The sequence below is a fragment of the Lissotriton vulgaris genome, unplaced genomic scaffold (genome assembly GCF_964263255.1).
Source record: "Lissotriton vulgaris unplaced genomic scaffold, aLisVul1.2 SCAFFOLD_520, whole genome shotgun sequence".
NCBI classification, from domain to species: Eukaryota; Metazoa; Chordata; class Amphibia; order Caudata; family Salamandridae; genus Lissotriton; species Lissotriton vulgaris.
This window is the reverse complement of record NW_028255828.1, coordinates 995,128-1,010,991: the sequence shown is the minus strand read 5'-3', so window position 1 is coordinate 1,010,991 and position 15,864 is coordinate 995,128.

The following is a 15,864-nucleotide window of genomic DNA, read 5'->3' as shown; positions in this document are numbered from 1 at the left end:
GAATACTTCTGTAAGGTATAAAATGCATTAGCATAGAATTAGTATAAAGAATCTGGCGACCTGGGTATGTTACTCATTTATTAACCAAAAGATTTGCAAATTTGTAATGAGATCCAAAGCACATGGTTAGTCATCCACTAACAATGTTCACAACACAAACTATAATGGACACTGAGATATCTGTAATCCGATTTCCAAACACATAATAAGAAACATGGGTAAAATTGATAAACATGACTGCTGACAAAATGGATTAAAACAAAAACTTGAATGTCTTATCCAATAAGTACAGCAAGAATTGACAAAGAAATTATCATTAAATAGTGATATCAACAGAATGTATTTGGATGAATAAGAACACTTCTAAGACATTTAGTCCAGTTATTTGAGGAGCATAGCAATACCAACTACAGTTTTCTAGTCTTTTGTACAAACATCAGGGATAGAAAGGAAGAGAATTCAACAGTTTGGCAACAGTGACTAAAAGGCACACACACTTTGTTGGGATTTGCAATTGGAGGGCTGAAGAGGAACGAAGAGTTCAGGTTAGAGTACGAACACAACAGCTCCTTGATGAATGTTTCCATGTATATTTTTGTGACAGATCGAAGGTCCCAAAAGCACAGTATAAAACACTAATAATGATAAAAATGTGATCTAAATTGCTGAGCGTGGATATACCAAAAACAAAAATACCTTCTAATCCATTGATTAGAGCTTTAATTAACACGGAAATTAAGGGCCTGATCTAGTGAACTACTTTCTGCCAAACTTAGAGATCACTGCCGGCCATACAGTTACAGTCAACATACTAAAGGTTGGTGGACAGCCACTGTTAGTTCTAGCATTCATTCACCAAAATGTATTTAAGTTTTTTTTTTCAAAAAGTGGGAATATGTGATCAAAAACAAAAAACTATTCACCACCATACGCAGGGATTTTTTTCCCCTCAGTGTGGGAGTCATTATGTGGTTGTTTTGTCCTTTCATTGCCAAGTTATACTGCCAGGTAACAGAGACAAAAACACATCACATCGTTTACCCTAAATAAAATGGGTAGTGTTATGCCCTTCGTCGACGGCCCCTTCTCTTTTGTGTTGCCTGAGGGTGCTTTCCGTCAACAGAGCCAACGGGGGCTTTGTTCACAGAAAGTTGTCAATTCTCCTGACTAATTAGGGTGGGAAGACCGTTGGGTTGGGTAAAAGCATACTCCGTCACTTTTGTGACTAAATAGTTTTCTTCCCCAAACTATAAAATCGGCCCACAAGATGCCTGTGATCAGATGCGCACAAAACTGAATTACACAGAAACTAAGATATCTGTAATGTAATTACTGTGTCAACAGCAATTACTCCTAACCTGAACATCTTATGACTCCGTAGCACAGAAATTGAATTAACGTTTTATTTATTAATGGTTATATGAATGCTGTAACTATGCTTTTATGGTTTCAACTGAAATAAAGTATATGATTGAAACATAAAGCCGTAAACAGATTAGCACAAATTCAAGTCTAACATAAACAAATCCAGCAACAATGTAAAAAAATAATAAGCATAGCCTTAGTAGTTGCCTCTACATAAGCTTTTATCACACACTGCAACCCTCTGTGTGATCCAAAATTGTATTCCTTCATTGGTGTTGGTAAAATATGATTAGTGTTTTTAGTATTAAATGTTTTTTATTGATAGGTTTTGCAGCATACCTCTAATAAAAGAGAGGGACCCAAAGTACCAAAGGGGTAGGGTACCACAAGACAGTCTGTCATCAAAGATAGTCCCCTTTGGAACGGTAATCAACAATCAAACACACTTACATGCAGCGCCTTACTAGTTAGAGCAATATTCTAAATATTCTAAATAAGAGGAATGCTGAAAAGATGATGCAAAAATTAGTCAGAAATTATAAAAAGTACACAGTTTAATAGTTTAAAAAAAAAAGTTTTTACATTAAAAAAAGGACAAACCATATATCCTAATACAATATATGCAGAAAATGATAACACGGTGGGAACAAAAGAACAACACAATGGTTAAAAGATAAAACAGGGATACAGTAGTATAGTCTTCTATAAATCATATTCCAATTTTGTAATTCATATTTATCCAATTGGAAGCATAGTATAATCCAATGATTTGGTGTATCCCAATATACAAGGGCATCGACGCGTTTCGGTTTTGGCAAATTAAATTTTCAAGCCAACACCTTCATCAGGATGAAATTTATATAAAAAGTTCCCACAATATAAGATATATCTGCAGAGAATATAAAAGAATACAATATCAAAACACTGGCACTAGTATACTATTACCAACCAAATACAGCATCATCATAACATAGTTGCTCGAAGAAGAGGAAATACCTAAAGAAATACATATTCATCTCTAAGACACATACATATTCATTCGAAGCAGAATCTTCAATATGAAGAATATAACGAAATTTATCATACATTGAAATAAGATGGTTATGACTATTCTAGATATGTCAACGCTTATACATCAGACATACGATATGATCACACCTTACAACAGTAAACACTAATACATTGATCGGCTAGGGGGAGAAAGGTTGCCACATGGGTGTCATTTGTTACCACATAAACCCATCCACCGTATATTGAACAGGAATTACCTCATATAGTAGGTATCCACAGGCCAGAATTTTGGTCCTTCCAATATTGGGTCACAATGTAGGAGGTTGTTACCAATAAAGCAACGTGATATCACCTGCGAAATTATTACATATTATAAATTAGCCACAGACGATTCATTCTTCTTTTTATTGGCATGATATATATTAACATCAGGATGCTCACCCGTGAGGACTGGATGATATATTTAGTCTCTCAAAGTTTGGCTTGTAACACCTTAGCGAGGTAGAAGACAGCTTATCGTCTGTCTAAAGATAAATTGCAAATTGCAAGTTGTCAGAATAAGAATCTCAAAATAAGGCATATCACTAAGCCAGCAGCATATACACAAGAATCCCGACACGTTGATAGTTTATATAAAACAAAGGGCATATGGTAAAGCAAGAGAAAATACCATAGGCATCGACTCTCACGCAAGTAATACTTAAGGTACATGCTTTGCGCATTATACGCCTGTTGACAGTGGGGCAATGTGTAAAATATGCCGATGGTGTTTTCTCTTGCTTTACCATATGCCCTTTGTTTCATATAAACTATCAACGTGTCGGGCTCATATAGATGTCGCCTGCGATGCGCTGTAGATAAAAGGGAACATGGTGATATGAGCACTCTGTACTCTAATTAATGATGTATGATAAATTTCGTTATATTCTTCATATTGAAGATTCTGCTTCGAATGAATATGTATGTGTCATAGAGATGAATATGTATTTCTTTAGGTATTTCCTCTTCTTCGAGCAATTATGTTATGATGATGCTGTATTTGGTTGGTAATAGTATACTAGTGCCAGTGTTTTGATATTGTATTCTTTTATATTCTCTGCAGATATATATCTTATATTGTGGGAACTTTTTATATAAATTTCATCCTGATGAAGGTGTTGGCTTGAAAATTTAATTTGCCAAAACCGAAACGCGTCGATGCCCTTGTATATTGGGATACACCAAATCATTGGATTATACTACGCTTCCAATTGGATAAATATGAATTACAAAATTGGAATATGATTTATAGAAGACTATACTACTGTATCCCTGTTTTATCTTTTAACCATTGTGTTGTTCTTTTGTTCCCACCGTGTTATCATTTTCTGCATATATTGTATTAGGATATATCGTTTGTCCTTTTTTAATGTAAACACTTTTTTTTTAAACTATTAAACTGTGTACTTTTTATAATTTCTGACTAATTTTTGCATCATCTTTTAGGCATTGCTCTTATTTAGAATATTGCTCTAACTAGTAAGGCGCTGCATGTAAGTGTGTTTGATTGTTGATTACCGTTCCAAAGGGGACTATCTTTGATGACAGACTAAGTTTTGCAGCATATACAACAGAAATACTTGCAAGTGTGGGCATTGTGTTATCAAACAGAGTAAAAACCCAGTATTCTAGGAACCAAGCTAAGCTCATCAGCTCTAAAACAGACGTGTGCCGCAACGAGGAAGTATTGTATATGCTATAGGCTCCTAAATAGAACAACACCCTAAGAACCCACCAGCCACCCGTGTTCTAAGTCCACCACCTATACCTTCTAGGCTATTCACGCCTGCCAACCCTATGTCATCTACTCGGAGAGACGCAATAATCGGAGGTATCGAGGGTAAGTGACTTCCCGGAATTCAGAGGCCAACAAGAACAAAAAGGGCTGCTACAGATCTCTATACTTAGCTCCCTCCTCTGCCATAGTCAACGTAAGCTTTTCCATTCCAAGTATCTGCCACAGAGCCAGCCACTGAATATCGGAACGTGGGCTGTCCGCCAGTACGTAAGTATATTTTGCACAGCTGCGCTCAGCGCAATTGCTATCAGGCGGCCTCTGCGGGATCGTAAGGGATAAGTTAGAGGGTTTGGGAAACCCAGAAGGACATATGAGGGAAAGCGTGAAATCTCTGTGTCAAAATGCACATCTACTTCATCTAGTATCTGTTTCCAATATGCCTGGAGGTGAAGGCAATCCCAAAGTAAGTGTACCAAAGTACCCACCTGTCCGCAGCCTCTCCAACATGTCACGTCCTTAGTGTGGTCCATGGCATGGATACGTTCAGGAATGTAGTACCAGTATGTTGCAATCTTAGTAAGGGTGTCTGTGAGCCCCATGTGATAACAATGTCATGCTCTATAGTATATGCCCTCCCACTCCTTATGACTAAGTGACCTGGCCAAGTCCCTCTCCCAGTGTGCCTTCCCGGAGCTACAAGTGTGAGCGAACTTAACCTGCAGCATCTTGTATAAATAGGATATCAGCTTCTTGTCTGTCTTGCGTGTAATAAGCAAATGCTCATAAGGAAGGAGGTGTCTATCAGCCGCAGTGCGGACCTGGTCATTAAGTGCCCAATGTCGCACTTGCAAGTATCGTAGCTTCTCTGACTCTGGCATCTCATAGTCTTGCTTGAATTGGGAGAAGGGGATAACTCCTTGGGCTGTATACATGTGGTAGAGGTATCTACACCAGGAGGGTCGCCATCTCGCAAAAGCCACTGTATCCATACCCGGATAGAAATCTGGGTTGTCCATCAATGAAGTAAGTAGGGACGGGAAGAGGGTAAGTTCGTGTTTAGTATTGGTTTGATCCCAAATGTCCATGGGGACCCTTGTGATATATGAAGCCTGTAAATTAGGAGGTCTATGTTGCTTGCGGAGAAACTGAATTTCCTGCAATGGTCTACCAGCCACTGCCTGATCTTGTAATAACCAGTGTTTCTCTGACTCCCATCGGCTCCACTCTACCAGGAGTCGCAATTGGGCCGCTTGGAAGTAAAGCAGTAAGTCTGGGAGCCCGAAGTTGCAAGCACTTGGGCAGTGTGCAACTGGGGTGCCGAAACAGCCAGATTAAGGGGCATATCCTCTGTGTCTTTTTTTACAGCACGCCATATAATATAAACGGGGTGACTCGGAAACGAATTTCTGCATACATCAAGTTTTAGTCGCTGCACAGCCAGTATCCGTAAGTTTACTTTGACATGTGATGTCTTAGTTAAAACGACGAGACTTGGGATCACATATAGTTCATATCCTTTGTACCTTTCAGGATCGACTATCCTGTTGGTGAAAACGTGTTCACGAAAGACGTTACTTGTAGTTGGTAAGAATATTGCTATACTCCCACACACAACATGGTTGGGCAAGCATGAATAAGGGTACTTGTCACTTTTTATCACATTCGGGAAACAGAATGCTAATTATCACTCACGCGCATCACTAGAGCCGTACTTAGGATAAGGATCACGCAGGGAAAGCCTCAGGTCAACAACATTTTGGTTATGTGCACAATCCATTAATAATGTATGATGATCTTTGAGCTGGTGAAAACGGTGTAACTAAATTCGATAATACAGATGCCTTTTGGAATGGACATTGTAAAAGAAAATCTTGTAATGAATTTTCATTTCTGAATGTATAGCCATGATCGTTTTATGTTATTTTGACTTTAACAGTGTTCCCCTGACGAAGGGGCAATGCACCGAAATGCATTGGGAGTCAATTGAAGCACCCATTGAACACGTGGAATTTTGGAATATTATGTTATTGATTTTGGAAGATTGCAATACAGATAATGAATGCATAAATTGTCTGAAGCCCTAGTCGGTTTTTGTAAAGTATTTTTGAAAAGCATTTCCTTAACTTTTGTTGTATATACAAATTATGTTGAAAACATAATTGTGTTTGTATATGATAACGCAAATTACAAGTTATATTGACTCATGATATTAAACATGAAATTTTGTGAAGTATTTAGATAATTCAAAAGAAGATGTTGATAATTATATACTGAAGAAAATGAGCACCTTATAGGGCAATTTGAACAGTGCACCCTAGCACTCAAATACATTTGTGTTTGACGAGATAGGCATTTACTCAGGTAAATACATTACAAGCGTTAGTGGAGCACGGAGTCTGATACTATCGAGGCACAAGGCGCAACAGCTCTAGAACCCATAGGACAAGTCCCTACGCTAGCCCTGCAAGTCAGGTGGACAAGGAACACTGAAACCCTCCCCCGAACGACCCCCCCACTTAACAAACGCACAATAAGAAAAAGGGAAAACCAAAACATATTGTCCATCATCCGCAGGTGATCGGAAAAGTAATGAAATTGGGTAGTCTGTCAAAGTCTGCAAAGCCCCCCTCCCACCAACAGCCTGGGGCAAAAGACCCAAAGGATCCGTTGGCCGTATGATAACGTGATGTTCAGCCAGGTTGGATAGTGGACAATTCCGTCGACGCTGCCCCCAGTGCGGCCTGCTGCCCCTTTACAATCTCTGCTGCAGGGGGCCTCCGAGCTTGACGCCTCCGTCCCTGTTGGCGCCACCGTGGCTTGGAGCTATCCATTTCTGCTGTGGGGCTCGCTATGTCATTATCCTCGGCCGGAGGGTCTATGCCCAACAATCGACAGGCCTCCTTCAGGGATCGGAGCTGATAAAGTTTGTTGTCCAGTCGGAACACTAGACAAAACGGGTGACCGCAGCTGTAGGAGATGTTGCGTTTTTGTAGGTAAGCAGTGATGGGTTTAAAGGTTCTGCGCTTCTGCAGAGTGAGAGCCGACAAATCCTGATATAGTACCGGCTACTGATCCCGAAATGTTAGTGGATGCAACTGACTGGCTTTTTGGAGGATCTTTTCCTTGATGCGATAGTCCTGCACACAGACCAAAATGTCCAGTTGTGAAGCGGAGGAGGCTCGTGGGGGGCCCACCCTGTGCGCTCTGTCCAGGCGGAGCTCCGATTTCAAGGGTCTCCCTAAGATGTGATTGAAGAGCTCCTTTGTGTATTTGGAAAGGTCTGTCATGTCCTCTTGGATTTTCACTCCACGGATCTGTACATTATGGCGCCGGGATCGATTTTCCAGGTCTTCAAGGTGGGCCTGGAGATCAACTTGCTGATCTTGGATCCGGATGATTTCCTGCTGCAGTGCGGCTATTTCGGTGTCCTTCCCATCACTTAAGTCCTCGAGCTCTGCCACTCGCTCTCCTATGCTATCCACATTTTGACGGACCTCCTTTATTTCCTCAATGAATTCTTTCTTGAGAGTGTGAATGTCCTCCATCAGTGCTACAAACGTTGACTCCAAGAATGCCTTGGTAATCGGCTCTGTTCCATCCTCCCTCTCAGGTACAGGCCGAGCAGCGCCAGAAGCCATACCAATAGGCTGTTGATTGCCTGTGCCTTGGCAAACAAATCTTTCAGAGATTTATCTCTCCGTCCTCTGGTCTTGGACATTCCGCCCTCCAGACACCACAGGATATGCAGGCTGGACACTCTCTCGAACCACAAGGCCAAAGCCTCCGTGACCAGCAACGCTATCGAACCTGACTTGTCCCACTTAATCTGCGTTAGTGAGTGAGCAGGGGCCACGGTCTGTGGGGCCAGAAGATCCAAAAAGCATATTATTTGTCAGCTTGGGGTCTCCCAGTGAATCCACTCGCCTGACCCAGTCAGTGATCCCGAAGTGTTGATCCACTCACATCTCAGCCGTAGTCTCAACCTTCTCATCAACAGGCACCTTAAGTACTGGCTGCTCACCGCCAACCAAATCTTCGGCTCCTGTACCTACATCGGTGTCCCGAAAGGCTGGTCTTGCTATCTCACCTCCAAGCAGCTCCCAAGGGTCTGTCAGTAGGCATCCAGTGCTCCCCCTCCAGACTTTCATTCAAGGCCTCAGTCTGCCTCACAGGTTGTACCTCCCCCTCAGGGCTTCTCCCAGCCAGTTCTCACAGGGTTGTAAATTTCGCAGGGGGCACAATGCATTGGAGTCGGGCCTTCGTTTGCGTCAGTTGTCCCCCTTCGCTACCAAAAACAGTCCAGTGCCGCCCTCCGTGCGATCTGGCACACAGTCCGCTAGGTCTCTCTCCAGCGCTTACGCTCCCATTCGCGGCTTCTGGACTGGGCACAGGCTCGAACACTGACCGCCCTGTCCTCCACCTCTCAATGCCAACAGGACCACACCCAGCGTCTCTCTCCCCACACAGTACCTGGCGTGTAGGAAGTACCTTAACCGTAGATAGCTATGAGAGGATGGCCCATTCACTGTAAGGCCTCCTGTAGCAGCCGCCTGGAGTCGGGTCTGCACAAGCACCAACACAAAATGGCGTTCTCGCGCTCTCATCCACCCTCCACTTCCCGGAGCTCCGAAGCTGCTCCACGGTCTTCCTTCAGGTCGCAATCACAGCAGGTGGCGTCTTTCCACCCTTCATTCCCAGTCTCTCTATCCAGCTGCAGTGAGGCCGCCAAGGTCGTGTCAGGTCTCCGATTTCCTTTCCCTCAGCAGCCTAATCTTGGTGCTACCAGCCACAACGTAACAAAGCAGCCCCCCCAACACTCACCAATCTGATCTTCAAATTTGGGTCAGAGGCCGCCCGCTAGGCTGTGCATCCTTCAGCCAGCTTGGGCGGGAGGGGGGCGCATGCCCGGCCACCGTCCCCGGCTACTCCGCGCAGCACACTCTGTTCTGTGTATGGCGCAGACCCCGATCTCACCGCCACACTCCAGCCGTTAGTAGAAGTCACTGTCACGCCTTCCGCACCTCTCCCCTAAGGGCGCCGCAGACACCGAAGAGCCCGCTCGCGCCCCGAGTCAGTCTGGGAACTGCAGACTCAAAATGGCAACCTATAGAAGGTACGGGACCTCAGAATCAGCAGACGCACCTGCCAAACTATACGGGCCGATGGGCCGCTCCCCAGGCTACTTGCGGCCTGCCATTAGGCCACTCAGGTAGGCCTCAGCGGCGCGTCTGGGTCCGCTTCACTGTCGGGAGGAGTACGGCTGCCCAGCCATCTTCTCAGCCTTAAAGGAAACTCACTGCATTATCAGGATGGAGACCACTGTTGAGACATCGGCCGACATTATCTGAAAACGGCCAAGAAGCCGGTGCTTTGGCAGGCCGTCGGCGGGAGCTCCGGAGCAGTACGTCTGTTCACGCCGCCATCTTGGCCACGCCCCCTGATTAGTGTTTTTAAAGGTGTTCCACTTTACACTCTAAAATGACATGCTGCTCATGATACAACTAGTAGTCTCACTTCCCTTCAATTCCTCTAACAACCCAGAAACGTCATTAAAGGGAGCTGAACCATGTACTGAGCATGTGCAGAAGTCCCTCAACACATATGCAAGGGAGTGACTCTGGTGTACCACAGGCAGGTCTGTCTGTGCTTGTAAATCAAATCGTAAATCATACGTTCTTATATAGCGCCTTTACCCGTAAGGTCTCAAGGCGCTTGCTTTGGGAACCCGTCCTGGCTTTTCCCTGCGAGATAACCCCTAATAGGCATCCCCAAGGTGAAAGCCAGGCATCCCATCGCGATGTGGCCGTAGTGGAGATTAAGCAAGCTATTGCCCAGAGTTGCAGAGTGTGAGCCCATGATTCGAGTAGGCACCGAGGCGCGAATTATCGAGTCCGTGGACATTTTGAGCTCAAGACCCTGCCGCGTCGAGGATTGAACCCTGGTCCCGGGTCTGACCTCTGCATCAGGGTATGCCTCCTCTAACCGGTGAGCCACACTTCTCCACAAATGCCACTAATTACCGCTTGAAATGCTGCTTTTTTTCTAGAAGGTAAGCTGGCTTTTCTTACTTACCTCTGAGGAACTACATTCACTGGTAAGCGCTGTCCACTCCCATTCTCAGATGACTGTGCCCCATTCAATTTCCCCATCATCTGCCCAGCATCATATTGTCATAAAATTGAACACCAACACACTATCCACATACCTGAAAATTGTAATATCATAATAACCAACAGATCACATGGGAGGCTTGGTCGCCATTGCCTACCGTTCAGACCTTCAAATCCTTCCCTCCTCATACCCAGACTCTCTACTTCAGGATGGCCTGGCAAGTTCATTACACTGGAATAATAACTCTGTACAACAAATTCTGCCATATCGCCAATTAAACATTGTAATTTCCAAGCTCCATGAACTATACGGGCAACTAAACGTTGCTATTTCCAAGCTCCATGATTTAAAAATCTTCCTCTTCAAATTAGTCATCAATAAAGACCTCATTATTGTGATTCAGGACTTTAATTTGTCGTGTGTCTGAAATTTTCTACACCACTCTAAATATAGACAGACCTAAACTTAAATCTCAACAACCCTCACATTAAGAAGGTAATTTCATGGATCGCCAATTCAGTACAGACTACCGTGTGCACATTTTAAAGGCCCTTCAAGGTCTCTCGTCAGGTCATTTTACTGTTACATTTGAAGTCATCTTTCATCCTTCGCAAATAATATTACTGTTCCTGTCCTAAACCTACTGGGACCTGGAAAAAAATTGGGATGCCTCTCTTTTTAAAACCCTCCTGGAATTAATTGAAAAAGAAAAGTAATTTCCAGTCAGACATGGACTGCAAATGGTGTGTATGCTTTTCCTAAAATGCTTAAGGAGACACTAGCCAAAATTCTTAACCTTCATATTCTCTTACAATTCTCTTCCCCTTGTTGGACAAGCTACTTACCTTCTGTCATGCCTTATCTGGTATAGACATGATCTAGCCACAGATTCCTTACCTTTGAAATTCCAGGCGTCAAGCTGGGTCCGGAAGATTTTTGATAGCAGCATCCCTGCGTGCCGAAAGGGGGGCGTCGGCAGACTCATGTTACATTGTAGGCATCGGGTTTGTCATGACATCAGCGTCATCTATATAGGAGCCACCCAGGTGCGCTGACATCAGTACTTTTCATGACTTTTCATGCCAGAAGCCCGGAGCCATGATGTGACTGACCATGGTGTGCCAAAAACAACTAGGGCCCTGAAGGGGAAACAGCCCTAACACTAAGAAACCGATGTAAGAAACCGGAACACCACACTGGAGAGCCATGGTGGCTGCTTATGACCTGGTAGAATGGGCTCTAAGGCCTTCAGGAGGTTGTTTCTTCGCCAAGGTGTAGCATATTTCTATGCAAAGGATGACCCAGCGAGAAATAGTCCTCACTGAACTGCTCACCCCTTCTTTGCTCTCACATACCCTATGAAGAGTTGGTCATCCACCCGGAACTCTTTTGTACAATCAAGCTCTTTTTGGGGCCAGGCGGTGGAGACGCTCTTCTTCCTTAGAAGGATGCAGAGGCGCATAGAAAGTGGGCAGAGAAACAGATTGGGCCAGATGGAAAGGTGTTACCACCTTTGGCAGAAAAGGTGCCCTTGTGCTGAGCACTACTTTGTCTGGAAACACGGTCAGGTAAGGAGGTTGAGATGACAGTGCTTGTAGTTCGCTCACCCTCCTGGGAGAAGTAATTGCCACTAAAAAGGCTATTTTAATACTGAGCAGCGGGAGGGGACAATTGTGTAGGGGTTCAAATGGTGCACATATAAAAAAAGTAAGGACCAAAGGAAGGTCCCATTGCGGCATAATAAAAGGCGAAGGCACCCGACGTCAGCATCGCCACACCATACCGATACAAGATAATTTACCAGACCGTACCAACAAATAAGGTGGTGGAATAGCCATCACCCACAAAGAATCCCCCAACTGCTCGCTAGATGAATATAAATCGTCCGCACCCCACCTTTCACCTCGGGACCAATAACATAATCTTTGAAATTCCAGAAGGATTCTCTCTACTTCCAATCCTTTTCAACACTTACATGGCACCCCTGACCACCATGGTCAGATCCCACTGCATGAACATAACCTCCTACACTGACTAAACTCATTCTCTCACTCTCCTTAGACCCGATTAACACCAAATCTAACTTTCACAGGTGCATGGCCAATGTTGCAGGATGGATGCATAGTAGAAGCCTCAAACTCAATACATACATAACAGAAATACTCATCTTCGGGAGCAGCATCTCCCTGTGGGACGACTCATGGTGGCCAAGGGAGCTTGGCTCGCACCCACGCAGCATGCTAGAAATCTCAGAATAATACTTGACAGCAAGCTCTCGACAAAGAAGTAGATAAACTTATCCTCTTGAATTCTCACCCTCCACTTACTCAAAACAATCTTCAAAGGGCTCCCCTTCTAAATCAGACGCCCCGTCACCCATGACCTCCTCACCAGCTGCCTGGACTATGGCAACTCCCTCTACGTGGGAATCCCCTCTCAACTACTAAATAGATTCCAGACCATACAAAACGCAGGAGCTGGGCTCATCCTCCACCTCCCTAGGCAGACCCACATCTCCCCCCAACTCAAAGCCATACACAGGCTCCCCATCAGCAAACGGTTCCAATTCAAACTGCTGTGCCACGCCTACAAAGCCATTCATAACAAGGGCCTAGCCTAACTCAACCACAGGGTGGACTTCCACCAACCCACATGCATACTTCGTTCCTCATCCCTCTTCCTGGTCCACACTCCCTGCATCCACAGAAGCAGGAGCGGTGGCTGCACATTCTCAAACCTGTCAGCCAAGTCCTGCAATGGCTGTCCCCTCCACCTCCATACTTCCCTACCCTGCAGGAGTTCGAAAAAGACTTGGCTTTTTAATGAACTCATATCAACAGTAGCCTCCACCAAGTGCCTGGATACACAGCGATCTACAAATCCTATTGGATTGATTGTTCCCCGCATGGACACCAACAGTAAAATCATGATGATCCCCGACTCTAAATAAAGTGAACAGATCATTAGTTGGGTAGACTTTTTTGGCAGAGTACCCTGCCCATCAAATTCAAAATGAGACTTCAAGTTCATTATTTGACGTCCACATTAGAATCAAATTACAAGAATACTGAGGACATTCTATGTGTATTTAAATGGTTGAGCACGCGCCTTTGGTGTCTCAATAACCTTTTAATATTGGTGTAATAATGAATACAGGTATTGATTGAGAATATTATTGTGAATAAATACTGTTAATGAATGGAATTAGCCCATACGCAAAGTTCTACATTATTGTTAATGCTGCCAGTGTTATAGTTACCAGAGAGGCTAGAGACACTCAACATCCTGGGATACTGGGCAAATCACGTAATCTCACTGTGCCTAACAAAATGAATGTGTCCATCTGTAAAGCAAATGGTGCTCATGTAATGTGTTCTAATACCTTTGGGTCGGGTTCGCGTTATATAAAGCTACAAACAAAAACCTCTTGTGCTGTAATAAAAACACTCTACTGTGCCTGAAATTTTAAGCTGTGTACTTACGGATTTGGAGTTCTGCATGAAAAAGAAGAACATGCCGAAGCGGATAACTAGGCACCAAGTATTGTGGATAAGCTTAACTAAGAAAATCAGCCCTGCCAACTGCCACGCATCGCGCCTTAGTCAAACGCATTTTAAGGAAAGTCCCTGCATCCAAAATAATTATCACGCATTCTAGTGCCTCCTCGGCTGTAAAGCTGGAGCCCTGCAGTATGGTAATTTAATTAGCACTGTCGGATCAAAGCTGGCAGCCCAGTTCGTTCTTGCTGTTTGCAGCTTGGGGGCTGGCTCCGGCATTGCTTGCATTGGAAATATTTACCCAACATTCTCATTTACGTGTTCTAAAGCTGCTAGAGGCACCAGATATCACGTGGCATTACCGTCATTAGTTTCTATAAAGACATTGTGAGTCGAGTGAGGCACACTTGAATGTAGTTAAACTCGTGTTTCCAGAGACACGAGTAGGGGCGGGCAGCATTTCCAAGGGTTTTAGAGTCTGAAAATGGTTTTAGAGTCTGCACTAGTGTAAGTGCTGATGGTGGAATGATAGCCAGCTCTTAACACGCTACAGAATCCTGCGACGTCAGGGACTCAACCCCTGGGCTCTTGTTTGCCTATGCGGCACACACTTCTGCCACAGCAATATGGCAGAGAGCTGCAGGTATGTGCTATCCGCAATCGGACCGACCCCACCGGCCGTACCCTGAGACTGTGTGTTTACCCAGGGCATAGAAAAGGAATATAAGGGAAATAATCATGCTGTGTTAGGAGTTGTTGCAGCCACTAAGGCCGGATGCCAATTTTACTGCCTGGTGTGCCTATTTTCATACGAGGAATGTAGGTACTTTTGTGCAGTGAGTGAAACTGTCTGTGCCATGAGTGAACAGCTATACCTTGCACCTGCGCCCGTTTGTCTGTGTGGGTCTGAGCCTGTCTGGCTTCACTAAAACAACTTCAAGTTCCTAAATGTTCACTGCGCTGGTAAAAACATTTTAATCTTAATGTTGAGTTAGCCTACCATTTCATTGTCAGGGGACTCTCACAACTTGACTGGTTGAGAGCAATGGCCCCGAAAATTCTGGTGGTACTAGGGTGTGTTTGTGGTACTAAAGAATGACACTTCTAGTGCGCAAGTAAAAACTGTGCACTGAACAAAGGTCAACTTGATAAAAAAAAAACTGACCGCCTAAACCCCTGATCCACATTTTACTGAACTCTGGTTATCAGAGATCAAAGCCCACCCCCACTTTCTATGTGTCGGAGCATTCAAGTAATCTTTTATTAGGATTAGGACGCCTTTAAAGGGTGCTGGGTTATAAATACAAGCCGTGGAGGGTGGGGCCCACCTTAGCACTGGCAGAATGGCCTCAGATCAGTGTGTGAGTAGACAGGAGCACATTTTATTACACCTTTTTTGTACATTACTAGTTCACTATACTTTTCAGGAGCCCTGAGCAGCACGACATAGTTGAAGTCGCACTTTACTCGCCAGGGACGGTGGAGAGGGTCTGGTCGGTGGTAATGGAGATATTGTCACTCACAGTTGTTGAAATGCCACTCATAATTACACTGAAATTCTGAACATGTCACACTTAGCAATCTGAAACCTTGGCAGCTATGCCAACCTGCTCTTTAACAAACAGAGCGAACAAAGGCTGAATTGAGCTCTTGGCCTTTCCAGGATCAGCCCCAGCTCAGGGTCGTCCTTGAATCAGCTCAGGGTCGTCCTTGAATCAGCTCAGGGTCGGCCTTGAATCAGCCCCAGCTCAGGGTCAGCCTTGAATCAGCCCCCCCACCCCCCTCCTCAGGGTTGGCCTTGAATCAGCCACCCCTCAGGGTTGGCCCTGAATCAGCCCCCCCTCAGGGTCGGCCTTGAATCAGCCCCCGCTCAGGGTCGGCCTTGAATCAGCCCCCGCTCAGGGTCGGCCTGTTACGACCTCTGTAGTTGTGTCCCTGCGTGGACACCGTTGTGTCATTGCTTTCTTGATGTCCCAGCGCGGACACCGTACCAGCCGTGAGGTCATCAGCTGACAACTGTCCATTGACAGCTGATCTCTGCACTGCATTGACGTGTTTCGCTCCAGCCCCCTCTGTAGCCTGTGTTGGCGATTATAAATAAAT